The sequence below is a fragment of the Notamacropus eugenii genome, chromosome 2, assembly GCF_028372415.1.
Source record: "Notamacropus eugenii isolate mMacEug1 chromosome 2, mMacEug1.pri_v2, whole genome shotgun sequence".
In the NCBI taxonomy this organism is placed as follows: Eukaryota; Metazoa; Chordata; class Mammalia; order Diprotodontia; family Macropodidae; genus Notamacropus; species Notamacropus eugenii.
Window position 1 is genome coordinate 466,940,449 of NC_092873.1, and position 25,600 is coordinate 466,966,048.

At 37.9% G+C, this 25,600-nt stretch overlaps 1 protein-coding gene across 5 annotated transcripts in view; it reads right to left on the reverse strand.

Annotated features, from left to right (window-relative positions):
* RALGPS2 (Ral GEF with PH domain and SH3 binding motif 2) overlaps nt 1–21,939 on the reverse strand; it is a 254,358-nt gene extending 232,419 nt beyond the window's left edge. For 3 of the 5 annotated variants that reach the window (XR_011975647.1, XM_072648542.1, XM_072648543.1), the window contains exon 1: nt 21,835–21,939. The gene's annotated coding sequence lies outside the window, so the exon portion shown is untranslated. The remainder of the gene's footprint in view (nt 1–21,834) is intronic. The other 2 variants (XM_072648541.1, XM_072648539.1) reach the window with 1 other exon arrangement.
* Between the last annotated feature and the right edge of the window lie 3,661 nt (nt 21,940–25,600).

A 25,600-nucleotide genomic window follows, 5' to 3' on the forward strand; every position in this document is an offset into this window, starting at 1 on the left:
AGTTCAATTCAACAATAGCAGTAGCTAGCATTTTTAAAGTGATTTAAAGTTTGTAAAATACCATAGAACTATTGTCTTAACAAACACTCATTAAGCACATATTAGCACTGTGCTAGATGCTGAGGTTAAAAAGAAGAAAAAAAGACAAAAACAGGTCCTACCCTCAAGGAACTTGTATTCCACTCAACTCCTTTGGGAATCTGATAAAACCAATGGAATCCTTCTAAGAATAATGTTTATTAGCTATAGCTTTTGCATGCATTGTCATTCTTCTTCCTGGTAAATAGCAGTTGTTTCTATTTGGATCAAAAACTCTAAAGGTATTTCCCTCCCAAATTGATTTTTTTTTTTTTTACTAGGTTAAAAGAGGCCATTTTTTGCCTCATTTCTTACCTAGTCTTAATCACTGAATGGGCTTTACCTCAGTCTGACTGAGAGCTGGGAAAAACCTTAACTTAAAAAAGCCAAGGTCTTGACCCAACCATTCTGGAGAGCAATTTGGAACTCTGCCCGAAGAACTATAAAACTGTGCATACCCTTTGATCCAGCAATACCTGCTAGGTCTGTATTCCAAAGAGATCATAAAAATGGGAAAAGGACCCACATGTACACAAATATTTTTTTTTGGAAATTGAAGGGATGCCTGAACAAGTCGTGGTATATGAATGTAATGGAATACTATTGTGCTATAAGAAATGATGAGCAGGCAGATTTCAGAAAAACCTGGAAAGACTTAAATGAACTGATGCTGAGCAGAACCGGAACATTGCACACAGTAATAGTAACAGTTGTTTGATGACCAACTTTGAGAGACCTAGTTCTTCTTAGCAATGCAATGATCTAAGTCAGTTCCAAGACTCATGATGGAAAATGCCTCCACATCCAGAGAAAGAACTATGTAGTTTGAATACAGATCAAAACATGACTATTTTCTCTCTTTTTTTTTCTTCCTCGTGGTTTTTTCCTTTTGTTCTGATTCTTTCACAACATGACTAAGGTGGAAATATGTTTTATATGACTATTTCATATATATATATATATATCTTTATATCAGGTTGCATGCTGTCTTGGAGAGAGAGAAGGAGAGGGAGGGGAAAAATTAGAACTCAAAATCTTATAAAAGTTAACGTTGAAAACTAAACATAAATAAATAAATGCATACATCTTTACAAAAAAGGTCAAGGTCTTCCACTGCATCCAGGGCCATCTCCAGTCATCCTGATCTATATCTTGCCTGGGGACTCCGATGGCTCAGGAGAAAGAGTGAGGCTTGGTGACTGCACAGCCCTGCCTCATTTAAATCCAATTCACTTGCAAGTCATGACATCACCTTGCGGATGTCATGGTCCTCTGAGAACAAAGGACAAATAGCAACGAAACCTGTTCAATCTTTCTAAAAATGTTTGTTGCCTACATTCGTAATTGAAGGAAATGCTATATTTCATCTAGAAGTAAATGAAAATAAAGATTTAAATTTTTTTCCCATCCAAGTTTATGGATACCCTGAAACCTATGAGCCCTTTGTTCTATCTGTGGACTCCAGATAAAGAAACACTGTTACTAGGGTGAAACAAGATACAAAGAGCAAAGCAAAAGCTCCTGTGTTCTCAAAGAGCTTCCATTCCACTAGGGAGAAAAAAACAACCTCTCTTATACAGGAAATGTAAAATAATTTATAGTGGAAAGTACAAAAGATTTGGAATCAAAGAACCTTGTTTTGAATACTGCCTCTGCCATTGTCATACAAATCCCTCAGCCTTCCCCTAAGAAAAGTCCACTTCTGCTCTGGAGTATGGGGTAAGGTACAAAGAACAAACCTTCCACATGGTAGATAATAAATGTTAGATGCATAGAATTTAGTTGAACCAAATTTTACAAGAGAATGAGTTCATTTAAAAGAGAAACTTTCTAATAATTCATATTCTAATTTCCTATTATTCAAGCTATCTGTAAGTGGAATAACTGTCTGTCTAGGACCTTGTAGAAAGGGTTACTGCTTTGAGTGAAGGACTGGGCTAGATGATCTCTTAAGATTCTTTCCAACCCTGTGATTCCATGGTGTAGGAGTCAACATGACCTGCCAGAAAGAGCATTGACTCTGAAGTTAAAGACCTAATCCCAAGTATGATGCTTAAATTCCTTATCTGTATATAGCAGGGGCAGGGTGGGGTGGTAAATAGAGTTATTCTGGCAACTCTGACTCCACCTTCCTAATTGCCTAGATAGGTTTCCCCATTCTGTCATAAACATTCCATCTCTGTTCTAGGAAGTTGTAAAGAAGAATGTCTTTTAATATTCTCTCTCTCTCTCTTTCTCTCTCACCCCCACATGCATACATATATATACAGATGTATGTGTACATATACATATGTACATACGCATATGTATGTGTATATTCCAGATCTGAGCACCCAGTCAGAGACACTCTGGTCAACATCTTTGTTCTAAATCTTTCCTCTCCTGGGATAATTCCCTTAATGACCTCTTCCTAACCAAATTGCTTATAAGATCATCCAAACTAGCAGATGCCAGCTGTAGGCACCATTTATAAAGACAAAGAAAATGTATAAAACAAAACAAGGGTAAACAAATTTTAAGAAACTGATTCTCCCACGCCCAGTAAAAGGCAAGTCTGAAGGTAAAAAATTATTGACTTGCTGTCTGTAGTACTGGTGGTGGGTTTTTAGAGATGTTGCATCACTCCAGGAATGCCTTGTCCTGGATTGGCTCATACATCCTCACTCCAAGAGTCTCAGCATCTGTTCTTCATGACAGTTGCCTCTGTTACCATTCTTGCATAAATCTCTTTGGAAGTCTCTTCTCCTGGAAGTCCTTCAGGTGCTGTGTTGGTCTCTAGTTTCCTAAATTGTTGGCTTCTGACTGTTCTGAACCCGAAGATGGAGAACTCAGCTTTTGTCTATCTATCTATCTTTCTGTCTATCTATCTGTTTTAAAGAGCCATCAGAAATATGGCCAATCTTTCCCCAGCCAATGACCAGACTCTCCTTCCAATTCAATAAAAGAAAACTTCTCACCTCTTTAAGGTATGATTGTTTGCCGTTTACTTTCTGTAATTATATCCTGGGGTTCTTGGGCTAGGGACTTGGTCAGAAATCAACACCCTACTCTCTTCCCCTCTGTTAAACATTTGTTCTCTCCAACAAATCAACTAGGGTGCCTATTTTTCCATAGTTCTAATTCTAAACAGCTTTATAGCTGACATGTGGAAACAAACATTATATTTAAGTGACTTGTGTAATGCCTTGAACTATAGAGTCTTGGTAAAGTTCATAAGAAACAGTTCTCAAACAATTCCAAAATAAATGTTTTCCTCTAAGTGTACAGGCCTACAATAGCTGGTGGGCCTGGGATTATACTCACTGCCAAATATAATAATAAACACATTTATATAGCACTTTTAAGGTTTATCCTTACAACAAGGTTGATCCTTACAACAACCTTGTGAACCTCACAAACCTATTATAATGTCCATTTTACAGATGAGGATGCTGAGGCAGGGAGAGATTAAGTGACTTGCCTAGGGTCATAGAGTTAGTAAGTGTCTGAGGCCAGATTTGACTCAAGTTTTCCTAATTCCAAATCCAACACTCCATTCACTGCCCTGCTTAGCTGCTCAAAAATGTGAATATGCAATTTTAATTTGAACAGACATTCTCAAAGATTTCTGTTTGTCTTCGTACTTCTATAACAACATCGAGACACTGAGTCCAAGGCAGGCTGGGGCAACTTACCCTCTCTCTCACCTACTATGAGTTCCACAGGTATAGAACAGATTCATTTCTGGGATGGTGAAAATTCTTTTGATTCCTTGCAACACACAGGACACCCAAGATTTCTCCTGGGATTTCTGCAACACAGAGAATTACCACTGGAGGTCTGGAATAAAAATTTTTTGATGGATACCTGCATCACATAGGGCAATATAGATGGAGGTTTGAATTCACCTCTCACTGGGAACAAACAGGTTATTCTTAAAGGAAAACAAACTCAAAAATTCTCTGAAGAAATGTAGGGTTGCCCAGTACCCAGTAAGGAGCATGAGACTGATTTCTCTGGGGCTCTAAACCATTAGGCAAACCTTATTCTACAGACCGCTATAGTTCATGTGGCTCTCCACACAAGTTCATGTCATAGTAAGGCAAGCAATGCAGGAATGGTCAAAAGTGATAAGAAATTAACAGGAATGAACAGACTCAGTATAGGACAGGCAAATTTCTGGGTGCTAGAATTTTAAGGATGCGATATCTGTGCCACTGACATCAGCTTCTATACTCATACTAGGCACAATAACACAATAGATATCAGTACTTAAGTACCTAATCATTTTGCTGAAAAAAATTATATCAGAATTGATATGTAGAGGAAACACACTAGAAATCTGACTGTACTATTAAATCTGAAACAAAGGAACACTAATTTTCCTTCTCTGTGGATCCCTGCAAAACTAGGATACACAATATTGTTGTGTTTATCCTTGGTTGCCAAAGAAGACTATGGCATTAGAGAAATGATAATATGACTTGCACTTGATTTTGTTTTGAGTGAGGGAGGGCTGTGCAAAATCACCAGCCTCACTTCTCCTCCAGAGCCATCTGAATCCAGTGACCAGATATTCATCAGGATGACTGAAGATTACCCCCAGGATATACAATAAAGATAGTTCTGAATGGAGAATCTCTCCAATGGGTATCTGTAAAATCCCCTTCCCCTCCCCTACCCCACCGAAGTGAAGATGGCTTCTTAGGGGATAGGTTCTTCCTGCCTAAAATGACTCCAGAGCTGTCAATCCCAGATTTTTTTTTAAGGTCATCAAGAGTGTGGCCAATCTTTTGATGGCCAATAGCCAGGCTCCTTTTCCTATTCAATCAAGGAAAACTCCTTTATACTTTATAAAGGAATATCAGAGCTAGATACATTTTGATACTCATTAATTTGACAACTCATTATCTGCCCCTTATTTTTATGATTACAGCCTGGGTTTCCAGAAGGGACAGTTGCAGTTCTCCAACATGTAAAATGAAGAGATTGGTGTAGTTTGCCTGTGAGATCCTTCTAACTATAATTCACAAACCTATGAGGTAGAAAAGGCTAAAATGAGATTTGGTTAATTGCAGATTGGTGTGAAGAGGTCTCAGTATAATTGTTGTGAATCAACCAAACAAAAGAACTGCTAAGCATCTCTTTACTACCCCAGCTTATAGAGCCAATAAAGCAAACAAATGCTTTCATTATCAATAGTGAATAGTGTGGGAGTTTCTACCAACTGGACTCTCAGACTTTGGTTACCCAGGAAGTCACCTATTCCAGAGCTGACCAAGAAATTCTTGGTTTCCCCCTAATTTGCTCCATTGTAATAATAAACTCCAGTGGCTCCCTTTCACCTCCAGGATCAAATATAAAATCCTCTGTCTGGCATTCAAAGCCCTCCATACCCTAGAACCTCACTTGTACCTTTCTGGTCTTCTTCTGACCCCTCCCCCACCACATACCCTTCCATCCAGTGGCACTGAGTTCCTTGCTCTTCCAGGAACAGGAAACTCCACCTTTCTAAACCAGACATTTTCTCTGTTTGTCTCCCATGCCTGTAATACTCTCCCTCCTCATCTCTATTTCCTGACTTCTTTCAAGTCTCATCCAAAATCCCATCTTCTACAGTAAGCCTTATCCAAACCCTCTTAGTTCTAGTAACTTCCCTCTGTGGATTTTTTTTCCTTTTAATCCTGTACATAGCTTATTTGTACAAAATTGTATGTTGTCTCCCCCATTAAGTTGTGAGGTCCTTGAAGGCAGGGACTGTTTTGCTTTTCTTTGTATTTCTTATATATACTTAGCACATCATAGATACTTAATAAATTCTTATTGACTGGTTGTTGTATTTCCTTGTCTTACTATGACAAATCCCTATAGCTCAGTGCAACTTAGTCAAGTAAAACTTAGAATTCTTCCCCTTAATAAATGTGACCCTGAACCTTTTTACCTGGATGGCCTGGCTCTGGCATCCCCACCTTACTTTCCCTTCTAAACCTATGATCATATATTCTATCCTACAAATATATTTTCCTAGAGTACTATTACCACAATTATTATTAATAATAATAAGAGCTAGCACCTATGTAGCACTTTACATAGGTTGACTCATATGGTCCTCATAGCAATCCTGCAAGGTCCCCCATTTTACAGGAAACTGAGGTACATAGAGATTAAATGATGCCCAGGGTCACAGAGCTAGTAAGTTTCTTTTCTTTTCTTTATTTATTTTTATTTTTTTAATTTAAATTTATTTATTTAAGTTTTCAACATTCATTTCCACAAAATTTTGGGTTCCAAATTTTTCTCCCCATTTCCCTCACCACACCCCAAAATGTCGAGCATTCTAATTGCCCCTATCACCAATCTGCCCTCCCTTCTAACATCCCTCTCTTCCCTTATCCCCATCTTCTCTTTTCTCCTGTTGGGCAAGATAACTTTTTATACTCCATTACCTGTATTTTTTATTTCCTAGTTGCAAGAACAATACTCAACAGTTGTTCCTAAAACTTTGAGTTCCAACTTCTCTTCATCCCTCCCTCCCCACCCATTCCCTTTGGAAGGCAAGCAATTCAATATAGGCCATATCTGTGTAGTTTTGCAAATGACTTCCATAATAGTCATGTTGTGTAAGACTATATTTCCCTCCATCCTATCCTGCCCCCCATTGCTTCTGTTCTCACTTTTGATCTTGTCCCTCCCCAAGAGTGTTGACTTCAAATTGCTCCCTCCTCCCACTGCCCTTCCTTCCATCATCCCCACCACTCTGTTTATCCCCTTCTCCCCCACTTTCCTGTATTGTAAGATAGGTTTTCATACCAAAATGAGTGTGCATTTTATTCCTTCCTTTAGTCAAATGTGATGAGAATAAGCTTCATGTTTTTTCTCTCACCTCCCCTCTTTTGCCCTCCACTGAGAAGTCTTTTACTTGCCTCTTTTATGAGATAATTTGCCCCATTCCATTTCTCCCTTTCTCCTCCCAATATATTTCTCTCTCACACCTTAATTTCATTTTTTAAAGATATGATCCCATCCTATTCAATTTACCCTGTGCTCTGTGTGTGTGTGTGTGTGTGTGTATGTGTGTGCAATCCCAGCAGCTACCCAGATACTGAAAAAAGTTTCAAGAGTTACAAATATTGTCTTTCCATGTAGGAATGTAAATAGTTCAACTTTAGTAAGTCCTTTATGATTTCTCTTTGCTATTTATCTTTTCATGCTTCTCTTGATTCTTGTGTTTGAAGGTCAAATTTTCTTCTCAGTTCTGGTCTTTTCATCAAGAATGCTTGAAAGTCCTCTATTTCATTGAAAGACCATTTTTTCCCCTGAAGAATTATACTCAGTTTTGCTGGGTAGATGATTCTTGGTTTTAGTCCTAGGTCTTTTGACTTCTGGAATATCATATTCCACACCCTTCGATCCCTTAATGTAGAAGCTGCTAAATCTTGTGTTATTCTGATTGTATTTCCACAATATTTGAATTCTTCCTTTCTAACTACTTGAATATTTTCTCCTTGACATGGGAACTCTGGAATTTTGCCACAATGTTTCTAGGAGTGTCTCTTTTTGGATCTCTTTCAGGAGGTGATCGGTGGAGTCTTTCAATATTGATTTTGCCCTCTGGTTCTAGAATATCAGGGCAGTTTTCCTTGATAATTTCATGAAAGATGATGTCTAGGCTCTTTTTTTTGATCATGGCTTTCAGGTAGGCCCATAATTTTTAAATTGTCTCTCCTGGATCTATTTTCCAGGTCAGTTGTTTTTCCAATGAGATATTTCACATTATCTTCCATTTTTTCATTCTTTTGGTTTTGTTTTGTGATTTCTTGGTTTCTCATAAAGTCATTAGCCTCCATCTGTTCCATTCTAATTTTGAAAGAATTATTTTCTTCAGTGAGCTTTTGAATCTCCTTTTCCATCTGTCTAATTCTGCTTTTTAAAGCATTCTTCTCCTCATTGGCTTTTTGAACCTCTTTTGCCAATTGAGTTAGCCTATTTTTAAAGGTGTCATTTTCTTCAGCATTTTTGGGTCTCCTTTAGCAAGGTGTTGACCCACTTTTCATGCTTTTCTTGCATCTCTATTATTTCTCTTCCCAGTTTTTCCTCCACCTCTCTTACTTGATTTTCAAAATCCTTTTGGAGTTCTTCCAAGGCCTGAGACCACTGGATATTTATTTTGGATGTTTGGGATACAGAAGCCTTGACTTTTATGTTTTCCCTGATGGTAAGCATTGTTCTTTCTCATCTGAAAGGATGGGAGGAGATATCTGTTCACCAAAAAAGTAACCTTCTATGATCTTGTTTTTTTTCCTTTTTGGGGGGCATTTTCCCAACCAGTTACTTGACTTTTGGATCCTTTGTCAAGAGTAAGGTATACTCTGGGAATCTGTAAAATCTCAGTTCCTCCAAGGTGGCACAATCAAGTGTGTACACTGGTCTAGGAGTTGGAAGAGATTTTTGTGCCCAGAATCTTAGCAGTTACCTCTCCACAGCCACCTGACCTCCAGTTCCTCCAAGCCAGCACTGGGGGGCTGGGATTCAGTCAAGCTGTGGGGGCAGGGCTGCCATTCAGGGTGAGACAAAGACCAGCTCCCTCAGGGTCTCTACACAGGGCTGAGGTAATATTCAGCTCCTCAGTGCCCCCAGGGGTTTTACGATCCAACAATGGATACAGCTGCTGTACCAGTGAGATGGGAACTGCTGCTGCCTGCCAGGGCCTCTGCAGGCTGCTGCCTGAGGCCAGAGCTATGGGAAGACCCTTCTCCCTTCCTGGCCAGCTGAAAAAAACCCATCACTGACCTTTGGCACCTGTGGGTTGAGGGATCTGTGAACCTGCTGCTGCTGCTGGTACTGGGGATTCCCAGACTGGAAATTCCGCCCCTGGGATGTCCTTCTCCCAGAGCTTCGCGGCCAAGGCTGGGCAGGGCTCCACTCTGCGTCTGGTGCAACAGACATTTCCTGTGGGCCTTTCAGGTCACCCTGGGGTGGAAATCTCTTCCACTCTGTTGTTCTCCACTTCTGCTGCTCCAGAATTTGTTGAGAGTCCCTCTCTACCGGTATTTTATGGGCTGTGTCAGGAGAGCCTGCCTTTGTGTGTCTTTCTACTCCACCATCTTGACTGCGCCCTGCTAGTAAGTTTCTGAGGCAGTATTCAAACTTGGGTCTTCCTGACTCTTAGTCCTATGGTCTCTCCATGTGGTCACTTAACTACCTCATTTAGCTATATTTACATGGAGAAAGCATATTTACTGAATAAGTAAGGTTGAAGAAATCAAAAGGGAATCTAAGAGAATTCTACCCAGGAATCAGACTGAATAGTCTAAAAGTTTCTAAACCAGCCTAACTAGTTAAAATTTCCCATTTGACAAGTGGATCTCTTTGACTTTCCCTGGGGCCATTACTGTATGACTCTACATAAGGATGGTGTCCTAAGTATGCTTTCTCAGAACTTCTCCCAATAATCTGGTAATAACCTAACCAGGAACTCTGGATGAAGCCATCCTTTTCTGTTACAATCCCAGGCTCAGTCTTTGTCATTCAGGAGGTATTTAGCAACCTGCTGAAAGAAAAGAAACCTTAACTTCCACAAGCATTGCTGCACCCACAAATCTGTGGGGTGCCACATCCTTAGATATGATTTATTTTTGGTAATAGCACATCGGCAAAGTCAAACTCTATGAATATTGTTTTTGTTCTAGAGAAAATGTTGTTAATGGGGATGACCAGTGTGTACATTATAGTGATATATATTAAAAATTTTATCATGAACTTGACAAGCATCAACAAACATAAATAAATCAATATACATAGAAAAACAGAAAAAAGGGGACAGTATATGAAGCAGTAAGTTATTACATATAGCTTGGTTTAGTTTTTAAAGAATCTAACATGATAGTATCAAAACTGCGATAGGAATATCCTTTTTTTAAAAATTAAATTACTTCATTTCTTTTCAGTGTTTGACAATCACTTCTATATATTTTGGAATTTTTTCCCTCCCTCCCCCTCATTCTCCCCTCCTTCCCCACTCCCTCCCTGAGATGGCACACAATTCTACATAGGTTCTACATGTACATTCCTATTAAATACATGTTGCACAGAAGAATTAAAATGGATGGGAAAAACCATAAAACAAAACAAAACATAATAAAAAGAAAATGGTCTGCTTCTAACTGCAATCCAATTCCATAGTTCTTTCTCTGGATTGTGGAAGGCATTTTGCCTCAAGAGTCCATTGGAAATTTTTTAAGTCCTTGCATTGTAATGAAGTACTAAGTCTACCAGAAAAATTCCTCGCACACTGTGGTTGTTACTGTGTACAAAGTTCTCCTGGTTCTGCTTCTTTCACTCAGCATCAGTTCATATTGGTCTTTCCAGGCCTTTCTGAAGTTTTCCTGTTCATCATTTCTTATAGCACAATAGTATTCCATTACATTCATATACCACAACTTGTTCAGCCATTCCCCAATTGATGGGCATCCCCTTGATTTCCAGTTTTTGGCCACCACAAAGAGAGCTGCTACAAATATTTTTATACATGTGGGACCCTTTCTCATTTTTATGATCTCTTTGTGATCCAGTCCTAAAAGTGATATTTCTGGGTCAAAGGGTATGCACATTTTTGTGGCTCTTTGGGCATAGTTCCAAATTGCTCTCCAGAATGGTTGGATCAGCTCATATCTCCCCCAACAATGAATTAGTGTTCCAACTCTCTCACATCTTCTCCAACCTTTATCATCTTCCTATTTTGTCATGTTAGCCAATCTGATAGGTGTGATGTGGTACCTCAGAGTTGTTTTGATTTGCATCTCTATAATCAATAGTGATTTAGAGTATTTTTTCATATGATTATAGATAGTGTTAATTTCTTCCTCTAAAAACTGCTTGTTCACATCCTTTGACCATTTGTCAATTGGGAAATGACTTGTATTCTTGTACGTTTGACTCAGTTCTCTATATATTTTAGAAATGAGGCCTTTATCACAGACACTAGTTGTAAAAATTCTTTCCCAGTTTTCTGCTTCCCTCCTAACCTTGGTTGCATTGGGTTTGGTTGTGCAAAAACTTTTCAATTTAATATTATCAAAATTATCCATTTTGCACTTCATAATGTTCTCTATCTCTTGCTTGGTCATAAATTTCTCCATTCTCCATAAATCTGACAAAGGTACTATTCCTTGCTCCCCTAATTTGTTTATAGTATCAACCTTTATTCCTAGATCACATATCCATTTGGATTTTATTCTTATGTATGGTGTCAGGCATTGGTCTATGTCCAGTTTCCACCACACTGTTATCTAGTTTTTCCAGCAATTTCTGTCAAACAGTGAGTTCTTATCCCAGAAGCTGGAGTCCTTGGGTTTATCAAACAGTAGATTGCTACATTCATTGCCTACTATGTCTTGAGTACCTAACATATTCCACTGGTCTACCCCTCTGTTTCTTAGCCAGTACCAAGTGATTTTGATGGTTGCTGCTTTATAATACAATTTGAGATCTGGTAGGGCTAGGCCACCTTCCCTAGCATTTCTTTTCATTAGTTCCCTTGATATTCTGGATCTTTTGTTCTTCCAGATGAATTTCGATATTATTTTTTCTAGCTCTAGAAAGTAATTTCTGGTAGTTTCATTGGTACGGCACTGAATAAGTAAATTAATTTAGGTAGAATTGTCATTTTTATTGTATTAGCTTGGCCTACCCACAAGGAACTGATGTTTTTCCACTTACTTAGATCTGACTTTATTTGTGTGAAAAGTGTTTTGTAATTGTGGTCATCTAGTCCCTGGGCTTGTTTTGGCAGGTAGACTCCCAGATATTTTGTAGTGTCTACCCTAGCTTTAAATAGGATTTCTCTTTCTATCTCTTGCTGTTGGGCTTTGTTAGTAATATATAGAAATGCAGATGATTTCTCTGGATTTATTTTGTAACCTGCAACTTTGCCAAAGTTGTTTATTATTTCAAGTAGTTTTTTACTTGATTCTCTGGGATTCTTTGAGTATATCATCATATCATCTGCAAAGAGTGATAACTTAGTTTCTTCTTTGCCTATTCTAATTCCTTCAATTTCTTTTTCTTCTCTTATTGCTACAGCTAGCATTTCTAATACCATATTGAATAACAGTGGTGATAATGGAATCCTTGTTTCACCCTGATCTTATTGGAAATACATCTAGCTTGTCCCCATTGCATAGAATGCTTGCTTATAAGGTTGTTCTTAACTCACCAATAAACACGTCAGTCTATCGAAAAATATTCCTACCTCCTACAATTAAAACCATTAACAATGATCCTGAATATATAAAACACACAATTATCAGTAAAGCAATACATTTTCTTGCTTCAACAAAGTTCCAGCTTCTAGTAGAGACACAGAAGGAAAGAGACAGAGATAGAGAGACAAAGAGAGACAGATAGAAATGGAGACAGGCAGAGACTCCAAAGTTACTCCTCAATTTAGATTAGTTCAGATTAGAGTAGATCCAGGCTACCTCTTCATGGTCAGCAGGTGTGGGACAGAAAGCTAACCTTGAAACTAGCATTCTTCAGGCCCACTGGAAGAAAAGAAAGCGTCAGAATAATGCCTAGAGGTGACTTATTCTGTCACTGGCTGGAAAGAAAAGAGATAAGAAGACAGGTCAAGAGCTGAACTCCAGAAGCCCTTTCTAATATTTCTGGTCAGGCTGGTTCATACGTTTCCTATCACATACACACACATATTTGTATACAAGCACATATTTCCCCAAATCCCATGTTTGATCAAGACATATTTTTATAGTAGCAGGTTAAGTGAGGATAGGAGATGGTTTTCCCATCACACTTATCCTCATTCTAACAGCCAGAAGCTGTCAGTTGCAAACCATATTATCAAGCATGGGATTTGCTGAGGAAAGTCCCCAGTAGAAGTTTAAAGTTCTCCAATCTCACTTTCCCACTTGACCCCTAAGTAAACAGCATATTTTTCCTCCAAGGAAGAACTTCAAATGACTTAAGCCAGATCTTACAGATCTATACAGTTCCTCTTCCTAAGGGCATACACTAATATAAAAAAAATATTGCAGTTGACTGTCCCTTTGGTCACAAATAGTGAAGGAGAAAACTCTTATCCTGGACTGTTCCTTGTCTAATCAGATTGACAAAGGACTGTCTATTACGGCCCATCTTTTAGAAAATGGAAATAACATTGTCAAATAGATTTTCTCTTTGTAATGACATTTATGCATAAAAATAACTACAGGACTTTTTTCAGAAACAGACATGGAAGAGCAGTAATAGTGAAAGCCTCTAAGGCTCCTAAAACATAGAATCTATATACAATACCCACTCTGACTGTTGAGTGTGTTAAATGTCGGTCTGTGGGAAAAGGCAAAATAGAATGGAAAGCAAGTAAGTGTCAGAACCAAGAAAATAGTCCTTGTCACCTCTTTCCTCTCCTCTATTCCCTTTTGCCCTTTTTTCTACCCCAACCATTTTGGAAAATACAATTCAAGTAGATTGATGTTGATGAGGAATGCAAATATGTTTGCCTTATAATAAGTAAGGAGTAAAGAGACCCTTTCTAAAAATGTGTGCCTATAATAACCCCCAAGATCCCTTCTGGCTCTAAATCTACAATCTCAGAGTGAAGTCTGTTTCCCATGATTGTCTCCCGTGCCTGGAATTCTCTCCTTTCTCATCTCTGCCTCTTGGCTTCCCAGATTCCTTCAAGTCCTACCTTTTGAAAGAAGCTTTCCCAGTCCCCCTCAATGCCAGTACCTTCCTCCTGAGATCATCTTCAATTTATTCTGTATTTAGCTTGTTGGTTGTCTCATAGTTGTTTGCATGCCATTTTCCCCATTAGATTGCAATTGAGGGTATAGGATGATTTTTGCCTTTGTGCCCCCAGATTTTAGCTCTTTCTTATAAAAGGAGTCAGTGGATTTAGGAGAAAGAACTCTAGACTAAGAAATAGGCAGCCTGGGTTCTAGTCCAAATTGTGTTTGATTCTGGCTTGATGCATGACCTCAGGCAAATCTTTGGGCATCTAGCCATCTCATTCAATTCAATTTAATTTAACGAGCACTTGTAGTCATGTACCATGTGTCAGGCACTGTGCTAAGACCATAAAATTAGAATTTTAAAAATAGCTGATATTAAAAAAAATTGTGCCTATAGGTCTCAAATATTTAGCTATGTCACCATATTTGCTGACATTTATATAAGCATTTTAACTCTTATAGAACATTTTATATACATTTTTTCACTTGACCCTTTAAATAAACCTATAGTATAAATCAGGTATGATTATTTTCATGTTCATTTCACATATGAAAAAAGTTAAATGATTTGTCACATGGCAAGACTAACACTAAAAATATTAGAATACTAGTCTTCTGTTTCCAAGTCCTGTGTTACTTTTTTTCCTTTTTTTTAAAAAAGCATATTATGGGATTTGAATCATAAAATCTAGCACTTGTGGTATACCTCTCTTGGATAATAAGTGTCTCCTCCAAGTCATATTTGAGGGAAGCCCTTGCCAGACAAAACTCTGAGAAGGCTAGACACATGATGAGATTATAAGTAATAGAATAAAGTAGGAGATACAGTGATCCAGCCAGTATGCACAATAGGAATCCAGAGAAACTGCTGGCTGGACCAGTCAGGGAAATCTTCATGAAGAAGGAAGGATTTGAGCTGGACTTTCAAGGAGGAGAAAGTGAACTGGAGAGCATTCAAAGAAAGGGAACAAAACTAGGAGCAAAAGACATGGTGAGAGCAATGTATAATATGCATTGGGGAGAGAGAAAAAGAGGAGGAAAATACTATTTTTACAATTTATGGCTAAGTGCCATCCTTACACACTCTATCCTTGGACTTACAAAGTTGTTGGTTGCTGGAGAAGCAAAGATGGATGACCAGGCTGAATAGAAGAAAACTTTGGGTAACATTAACTAGATGCTAGGAAGCATTTTAAGTGTGGTAGCATTGAGCATGTGACTAAACCAGAAAAGAATCTACAAAAAGCAGCAGCTACTATTAAGTCACATAAAGAAGGGTTGCAATGCAATTCTATCCATTGTGTGCTGTAAAAAGCCAATTTTTAAAAATCTTTCTGAGTCTTAAGATGGGCTCTATTCATTTTCATGAATCTCTAAGTGAATTTGTTCATTCTTTGAGCTTTGTGAACCAATTGTTTGTAAGGGAAATTGGTAAAAAGTGACATGCCCATGCTAGACAATTCCCAGTTGGGTTCCCAGATGATATGAATGGCAAGAATAAGCAAACAAAGCAAGAAATCCCCCAAAGTGTGCTTTGGCCTTTCTTATCAGGAGCAGATCTCTGACACAGGGGTTATGCTTATTGACCTTCCTTGTCCAAGGTCATTCTCTAAGATGAGTTTTCATTTATAGTAAAGGGAACATGGAAACTCTCCATAAACATTTGAATCAAACTATCCAGAATTGTTCCTGTTTTTATTTATTCTGATGAGACAAGGAAATTAGAATAGTTGTTTAACAAATGTTTTCAACTGTAAGGAGTAGTATTGGGCCAAAAAAAAATAGTACCCCTAAATTCAATCTCCAGCACTTCCTAGGAGCAGTCAAATGAAAAATGTGACAGGTTGAAACTGTTCTAAAAAGTGATTTTATGTTGGAGAAGTGGGAAAATTGGAATACTAATGCATTGTTGGTGGAGTTGTGAACTGATCCAATCATTCTGAAGAGCAATTTGGAACTATGCCCAAAGGGCTATAAAATTGTACTATAAAATTTGACTCAGTGATACCACTTCTGGATCTGTATACCAAACAGATCATTAAAAAGTGGGAAAAGGATCGACATGTACAAAAATATTCATAGCAGTTCTTTCGATGGTGGCCAAAAATTGGAAATTGAGGGGATGTCCATCAATTGGGGAATGGCTGAACAAGTTGTGGCATATGAATGTAATGGAATACTATTGTGCTACTGTGAGCAGGTGAACTTCAGAAAAACCTAGAAAGACATATGAACTAATGCTGAGTGAAGTGAGCAGAACCAGGAGAACATTATACACAGTAACAGCCACATTATGTGATGGCTGATCTTGATAGACTTAGCTCATCTCAGCAATGTAAGGATCTAAGACAACTCCAAAAGACTCATGATGGAAAATACTATCCACAATCCAGAGAAAGAACTTTCAAGTCTGAATGTTGATGGAAGCATACCATTTGTTCTCCTTTTCTTTTGTTGCTTTGTTTTGTTTCTTCTTTCTCATGGTTCCTCCTATTAGTTCTAATTCTTTTTTACGTCATGACTAATGTGAAAAGATGTTTAATATGAAGATTGCACAACATATTGGGGGGGAGGGAGGAGAGGATGAGGGAAAAATTCAAAACTCAAAATCTTATGGAAGTGATTGTTGCAAACTATAAATAAATTATATATATGTATGTGCGTATGTAATGCACATAAAATGATTTTTTAGAAGTCCATACCTTTTGACTCAGTAATCTCACTGGGCATATTCCCCAAGAATGTTAAAGACAAAAAGGCCCTATTTGCCCCCCAAAATTATAACATTACTTTTTTGTGGTAGAGAAGTGTAAACAAAACTGCCCATTGATAGGGAAATACCTAACCAAATTGTGGTGCATGAATATGCTATGGAATATTACTGTGCTATAATAAACAATGGATATGAAAACTTCAGAGAAGTTTAAGAAGACTATTTATGTGAATAAATGCATAGTGAAGTAAATAGAATCATGAAAACAATACGTACAAAGACTATAACAAGATAAATGGAAAGAACAGACAACAACCATAGAAACTAATTATAACAACCAAGCTTGGTCCCGGAGAAGAGATGAGAAAATTGACGTCTCTCCCTTCTTCGCAGAGAAAAGCAATGATAGGTGTTAGACATTGTACAGATTATCAAATTCTAGATACGTTGGTCAGTTTCACGGAGCTTCCCCCACTGCCATTTTGGTCTGGACCTGACTCAGGCCAGTCCCATGGTAGTTTAGGTGCAATATTAGAGTAAAATGAGATGCTTATAGGTCATTAAACAGTTAACTAAAGGAGATTTAATTAGCCATAGCAGGAGAAATGTATTCAACAAGGATAGGTATTGAGGACTGTCTCAAGCTGATTCAGATGAGTCAAGCTCCCTGGCTTGAGTTGCCCATTGTTGTCCACCAGTCAAGCATCTGAAAGTGAACCAGAAGCTTCTCATGGTCATTTTGGAACATAGGTGACCAGGAAGTGATGTCAACAGCATGAACCTGTTGGCTCCCTGTGCCAACCAAGTCACAAGGATGACCTCAATATCTTTGAAGAAAACACTAGGCCAACATACATAAGGGCAGAGGTTACTGTTTTGCTCCTACCACATCCTTTCTCTTTTTTATTCTGTACAAGGGATAGTTTAATGGCTAGACAAGGGGAGGACATATTTGGAGATAAAGATGATATAAAAAATAACAGAAATTATAGAGAGTTTGAGTACGCTATATCCTGTCCTTGGCAGATTACTGAGTGTTATGTATAAATCCAGATAAACCCAATTGTGTAAAATTTCATTTCTTTTCCTTACTCTTTATTCTTCAAACCACTTTAACTAGGAAAGGGGATCATTGTATAAGAAATATTCTGGGTTTTTTTGGGGGGGAACTTTAAAGTTTCTTCTTATTCACCATCTACATGGGAGGTCCAATGATACCCCTACCACCCCTACCACCATTTCAACATATTTTTTGTAGCAGGTTAAGCTTTTTATTGAATAAGCTGTACAACAATGACATATCTGAAGATATTCCTTTGCTTTGTTTGAGTATGAGTATTGGAGCCCTGTGAACTTTTCATCTCCTATGGCCATGCATTTTTTCACAGTGACAACTGCTGAAGTGATCTGTTTTTTCCAAAACTCACAGGGGAGCATGACCTCCTTTACTTGGCAGGCTTCAAATTCTGTAAAGGAAATTTCCTTATCTTTAAACTAAAGTCAGGCATGTTTTTCTCAGTTTTAAAATTAAATCCAACAAATGTTTATTAAGTACTTATGAGGTGTTTAGTCCTGTCCTAATCCTTGTTTGGGAAGGGAGAGAGATGATAGATATACAAGAAATATTAGGCAGTACAGGAGAGCTGGGACACAGAACCAAAAATCCAGGCAATAATGGAATAGCATGGAAAACAGTATGAGATTACTTAGCTGCCCCAAAAAGTGCTGTGGACAGTCGATGATGTGGAAGTTCATTCCAATTGAGTATGCGTTCGTTAATAAAAATAATGTCATTTACATGGTACTTTAAATTTTGCAAAGCACTTAACGTACGCATTATCTCTTTTGACCCTCACAACAACAATATGAAATATGTGGTAGGTTTTGGGGGGAGCAACTGGGCCTGTCACTTCATCGGTATAGGGATTTTGGATGGAGGGATTCCTTCTGTCAATGCAGATGGACATTTATTCTGCAACTTTAATCTTAGAGAATTGTCTGGGCCACTGGGAGGTTAAATTGCTTGCCCAGGGTCACACAGTGGGTTAGAGGTTATAGATATGTGGGCTGCATATATGCTTTCAACCACCCACATAGTTACATGATTGAATACGTGTTCAGTGGTGACATATTGGATTGATATTTAATACTGTGGAATCATAAAATTAATTACCGCTTATGGACTGCTTATAAATTGCAATCCATCTGTAAGTTAGTAAATAAATCTTAGAGAGTTGTTGGAAACTGGTCATATAACTAATAGGAGTTGGGGGATTTGAACTCAGGTCTTTTTGACTCCAAGTTCAACACTCTGTCCACTAAACTACATAATTTTTTCTGCCTCTTATGGGCCACTTTGTAAGGATATCACAACATCAGCCATATTTTTAAAACCATGAACCCAATGCGTTCAATACAATTCAGAACCAAAACATATTATTAAGGTAATTGTAGTAATAGAATTCTAGGACAATGACGTCGGTGCTGGAAGATAGATTAGCTTAGGTGTCTGGTGATGGTGCCCTATAAAAACTTGCAGTAAAAATAGACTCTTTTATTTAGTATGAAACCTGAGAAAGTACAAATGACTGAAAGTTAGAAAGCAGGACTTAGAAAAAAGACAGGGGGAGAGACACAAGAATCTCAAAAGTCTCTTATTGCTTCAGTTCAGTGAAAAAAGAAAATTAAAGAGAATCAGATTATTTTAAGTTGAATTGCATCAAATATTCAGTGGTCTACTAATCAACAGGTATCAGTTGAAATACTGGTCTAAGTCAAATTTCAAAGGATGATGATTTGTTTGCAAACCCCAATATGCCTTACCTCAGTCCTCACTTTTATGCTGCTTGTCACAGGGAAAGGGCGATTAATCAACCCTTATTTTCTTTTAATAGTAGTCTGTAATCCTCCAGTAAATTCCTCTTCTTCACAAAGGAAAATCTGGGTTCTTAAAGGCTGTGCCAACAGTGTGGCTCCCCAGCTAAAAAGGCTTTGATTATGGGCCTGGTGACAGACTCTATGTCTATTGTCCAAAGGCCAGCCTAGCCTGTTGTGGAGAAGTACATTACCATAATGTGGTTCCCTCAATAGTGAATTTTTGGCCACAAAAACTCGTGTAGATCATTCACTGAAGAATCAAACTCTGCATTAATGAAGGGAGTACCAATGTTGATAACTTACAGACCTTCTGAAGTGTCAGAGAAATAGACTTTAATTTATTTAACTCATACTGAAGTTTCTCTTTATATCATCATATCATCAAGGTTAGGGAACCTGTAGGGAACCCTGTTGATACAACAGTAAGTGACTAAATCCCATTCCAGTCCTTACGGTTTTGGATCAATTTACTCTCTGACTCTGCTTACTCAACTTTTAACCAAATGAACTGAAACAAACTATCAAACGATCTCATTACTCTTCAGTTAGAATCATAGAACTTCTAAGCAGGAAGAGACATTCACACATTTAGAGCTAGGAGGGATGCCAGAGTCATCTAGTCCAACCTGGTTATTTTGTAAATAAGTAAACTGAGGTTTAGTTCTACTTTCCCATGTCAGTCAGTCACTAAACACTATTTAAGCACCTACTATGTGCTTAACACGGGGGATAAAAAAAGCAAAAACAGTCTCTGCTCGCAAGAAGCTCCCATTCTAATGGGATGGATAGCATGTAATCAACTTTTACAGAAAAAGTACGTACAAGATAAATTAAAGATAATCAACAAAGGGAAACACTTGTATGCCTTGCTTTGGGGCATGTAACAAAGCCGCAAGCTACTTTTAAAAATAATATTACCTTAGATAGTACACCTTCAAATTCATTCTTGTAACTGAGATACAACTTTGTACATTGTTATTACTTCCCAGAGACCACATCCAATATTTAAAAAGTCAAGTTAGCAAATTTAGAGAAAAAAATACTTCTTTTTTCAAGAATTTATTTTTCTAGAAACAGTTTATAAGAACCTATTATAACCTGCTCCATGTTTTTGAAAGTGTGAACTTTTTCCAAGCGACCCAATTATTCCTTGATCAAAAGTCCTTGTTTTAGCCTACTACACAGAATTCTGTTAATCTACGATCTTTGTTTCTTTGCTTTTCAGATAGCATTTGCTGGCACCAAATTACTATTTGCTGATGGGGGAGGATCTGATTATGAGTAGGAGAATATTATCCACTGAGGTAGTTTCTAAGGCACCTATCACCATAGTACCGAAGAATTCCAAGCTAAAAATATTAAACTAGAATATTGGCAGAAGATGGAATTTTTGCTTCGAGTGAAAATTAATATTTTGGGGGTGAGGGTGAGAGGTAGAAAACAAAACTGTGAGTGAGATTTGGAGGGCTCAAGCTGGCCCTTGGATTTTTCTGTTGGTTCCAGGGCAAGGGAGGGTTCCATTCTCACTTTGGGATAGAATGAAAAGTCAGAGTTCTAATTATACAACTCTGCGCCATCTTCTACCCTTGACCTCTTACCTACTGCTATTTTAATCCTTCCAATCCTCACCCGTAGGTCACCCCTGCCATCTGCCTTCTCTGTTCCTGCTCTTATGGACCCCTGGGTATACTACAGATTTGTTTTTATCTAACCTCAGTTTGTTCTTCATAACTTTTATAATTCCCTGTTTGGCTCTTAATCATGTTTTCCACAGCAGCTGGTCCAATATTGCTTTCTCCTCCCTTACCCTCTCTCCCAGCAGGTGACCTCACCTCCTCTTTTACTGAGAAAATAGAAGATATCTGTCCTGTGCTCCTATTCTCAAAACCCTTATTCATCTTCACCTCTATCTTCTCCTCTTTTTTAATCTCTGAGAAAGACACTCCTACCTGCCATCTCCTCCACTCATACTCTGATTTCCAGTCCTTGTCTTGATCCTCCAGAAGTTCATCTCAACCATTTTCTCTTTCTCACTCCCATCTTCAATCTCTCCCTATCTATTGCCTCCTTTCCTCCACCTACTTGCATGTCTAGGTCTCCCCATCCTAAAAACAAAACCCCAAACCTTCCACTTCCAAACCACATTTACCGCACTCATCACCCCTAGATTCCTTTCATTGCTAAGATCCTAGAAAGATTTGTCTACTCTCTTCGCCTCCATTTTCCCCCTCCCTTGTAACCTGGCCTTAGATCCCGTTACTTAACTAAATCTATTCTGTCAAAGGAAACTAATAAATTCTTCACTGCTAACTCCTGTGATCTTTTCCCTGTCTTCATCCTTCTTGATCCCTCTGATGTGCTTGTTGACAATCCCATCCCCCCATTCTAGATTTTCTCTTCCAATGACTTCTGTGACCCTCCTCTTTCTGGTTCTCCTCCTACCTGTCTGACGGCTCCTTCTCAGTCTTCTTTGCTGGATCATCATCTACTTCCTGTCCCCTGAGTGTGAGAGTCCTCCAAGGCTCTGGCTTGGGTTCTCTTCTCTTCTCTGTCTACACTCCCTCCCTTGGTGATCTCACAAAGAAAAGAGCATGTCTTGTATCTCTTCCCATGGCCACCAACATTCCAGCAGAATGTAGGCTCGTTGTGGGCATGGGCATTTTGTATTCGTATCCCCAGCACTTACCACAATGTTTGGCATAAACTAGGAATTTAATAAATACTTATTGATTAATTAGTTGATTGATTAATTGAATAGCTACAACACAAGAACCTGACACAAAGGAGTCTTAGCACAGATATGAGAAAGTTATCTGGACCAGGAACTGTTTTGGGATCAGGACAGACCTACTAAGGGAGATTTGGTCTACAGTAGTTTCCCAGGGACTTGCCATATTTTAGACTCCTAGCCTCAAAAGCTCCAGAACCAGTTTGGAATCCAGGGAGTAATTCCCACAGTATCTGAATGTCTGTGGCCACTTTAAATGGCCCAGAGCCCTTTATTGGAACTAACCTTAAAGTACAGCATAAGCCTTGTGTCTTCTAATTGTTCCACCATGGGTAGGGCCTAACAAATTTGGGGTATTACAAACTCATGGCAGTTTAGAGAGATTTCTAATACAATATTGATTTTACCACATTTATTTACTTATTTGTAATTAATGGAATACAATAAGCACTTCCATAACAGTATAATAAAAAGTATCATTTTTCATATATTGCATCCATTAAAAAAATTTAATTAATTTGTTTTCAGTTTTCAACAATCACTTCTGTAAGTCTTAAATGTTCTCCCCCTCCCTCTCCACTCCCTCCCCAAGATGGCATGCAATCTTATGTGGGTTCTACACATACATTCTTATTAAACACATTTTCACATTAGTCACATTGCATAGAAGAATTAAAATGAATGGGAGAAACCATGAGAAAACCAAACCAAAACAAAATGTAACACAAGAGAAAATAGTCTGCTTCATTCTGCGATCCAATTCCATAGTTCTTTCTCTGGATGTGGATGGCATTTTGCCTTGAGTCCTCTAGGAATATTTTAGGTTCTTGCATTGCTGTGAAGGGCTATGTGTGTGTTCATCCTTCGTTGCCAAAGAAGACCATTCCATCAGAGAAATAATGTCATGACTTGCCCTTGACTTTATTTTGAGTGAGGGAGGCTGTGCAGATCACTAGCCTCACTTCTCCAGAGCCATCTGAATCCAGTGACCAGATATATTCATCAGGATGACTGGAGAAGACCCAGGATGAGGCAATTGGGGTTAAGTGACTTGCCCAAGATCACACAGCTAGTGAGTGTCAAGTGTCTGAGGTGAGATTTGAACTCAGGTCCTCCTGACTTCCTGCAGTGGTGCTCTATCCACTGCACCACACAGCTGCCCCTGCGAAGGGCTAAATCTATCAGAAACAGTCCTCTCATACTGTGGCTGTTAATGTGTATAATGTTCTCCTGGTTTTGCTCATTTCACTCAGCATCAGTTCATATACATTTTTCCAGGTTTTTCTGGTCTTCCTGTTCATCATTTCTTTATAGCACAATAGTATTCCATTACATTCATATACCACAACTTGTTCAGCCATTCCCCAATTGATGGGCATTCCCTCTATTTCCAGTTCTTGGCCACCACAAAAAGAGTTGTTATAAATATTTTTGTACATGTGTGACCTTTTTAAGATCTGTTGGGAATACAGCCCTAGAAGTGACATTGCTGGGTCAAAAGGTATGCACATTTTTGTAGCCCTTTGGGCATAGTTCCAAATTGCTCTCCAGAATGGTTGGATCAGCTCATATCTCCACCAACAACGAATTAGTGTTCCAGCTCTCTCACATCTTCTCCAACGTTTATCATCTTCCTATTTTGTCATGTTAGCCAATCTGATAGGTGTGATATGGTACCTCAGAGTTGTTTTGATTTGCATCTCTCTAATCAATAGTGATTTAGAGCATTTTTTTCATATGACTATAGATAGCTTTAATTTATTCCTCTGAAAACTGCCTGTTCATATCCTTTGACCATTTATCAATTGGGGAATGACTTGTATTCTTTACATTTGACTCAGTTCTCTATGTATTTTTGAAATGAGGTCTTTATCACAGACATTAGTTGCAAAAATTCTTTCCCAGTTTTCTGATTCCCTCCTAAACTTGGTTGCATTGAGTTTATTTGTGCAAAACCTTTTCAATTTAATATGATCAAAATTATCCATTTTGTCCTTCATAATGTTTTCTATCTCTCTTTTGGTCATAAATTTCTCCATTCTTCATAAATCTAACAAATATGCTATCCCTTGCTTCTCTAATTTATACCTCATTGATGTACCCACTTGGACTTTATTCTTGTGTATGGTGTCAGGCACTGGTGTATGCCCAGTTTCCACCACACTATTATCCAGTTTTCCCAGCAGTTTTTGTCAAATAGTGAGTTCTTTTCCCAGAGGTCCTTGGGTTTATCAAACAGTAGACTGCTATATTCATTGGCTACTGTGTCTTGAGTACCTAACCTATTCCACTGGTGTAATCCTCTATTTCTTAGCCAGTATCAAGTGGTTTTCATGATTGCTGCTTTATAATACAGTTTGAAATCTGGTATGGCTAGGTCCACTGTATCCATTTTTTACGGATAAAAATCTACCACAGATATAAAAAAGATTTATTTCCAAATAAAAGAGACTTCATTTTAAGCCCACTTTACTAGAATAATACTTTGCTAGCTGCAAAGTACAGAATTCACAAAGAAAAAAAGGGGTTTTCTTCAAACTTGATGCCATCCTCAAAAGAGTAGGCGTTTATAGAAACATTTGCATTTGAAAATACTTTTCCATTGAATCTAACACTGACCAAGGGTGGAGTGGGTGGGGAATAAACCGACTTACTGTGTTTTGTTTGGAAGACTGAGAAACACTTCTCCAAAGCACTCTTTCCATAATTACAAAGATGATTTGGGTCCTAAGGAGAATGCATCTGGACTACTAGATTCTTTTTAAAATGCTTTGGTGTGGGGGAAAAAAAGAAAACTCATGGGGTACAACCACCTTATAATGGTCCAGGCCATTGGGAACATACAACAATAATAAGAAAATAAAGCTTAAAGAAACAGGAAGAGTTAAGAAGAGTAGGAAGTTCATTTTAGTTTAATGGAATGAGTACCAGATTGAATCAGGAGACATGGCCTCTTTCTTTCATTCAACACATTGAGTGCCTACCATGTGCACAGCATTGTGCCAGGTACTTTCTGCAAGAAAGGGAGATGGAGAAGAGATACACACATACACACATACACACTCAGATAGTATATTTGCATATATACTATAATCCACGTATAGTATTATACACTATATTTCACATATAGCATATATAACATTCTACATATATACTATATTCCACATATATTATATATACTATATTTCATATATGGAATATATGATATTCCACATATATAATATATACTATATTCCACTTATATAATATAGGTACTATATTATACATATAGCATATATATTACATTCTACTTATAATATATATTTTATCCTTCATATAGTACATGTACTATATCCACATATAGTATACATACTATATTGTATAATATGCGTATATATATCCATAGGTACGTATTTGTATGTGTGTACATATATATGTACATGTATACGTACACACACACATATATATACATATATATGTGTATGTATATATATATATATA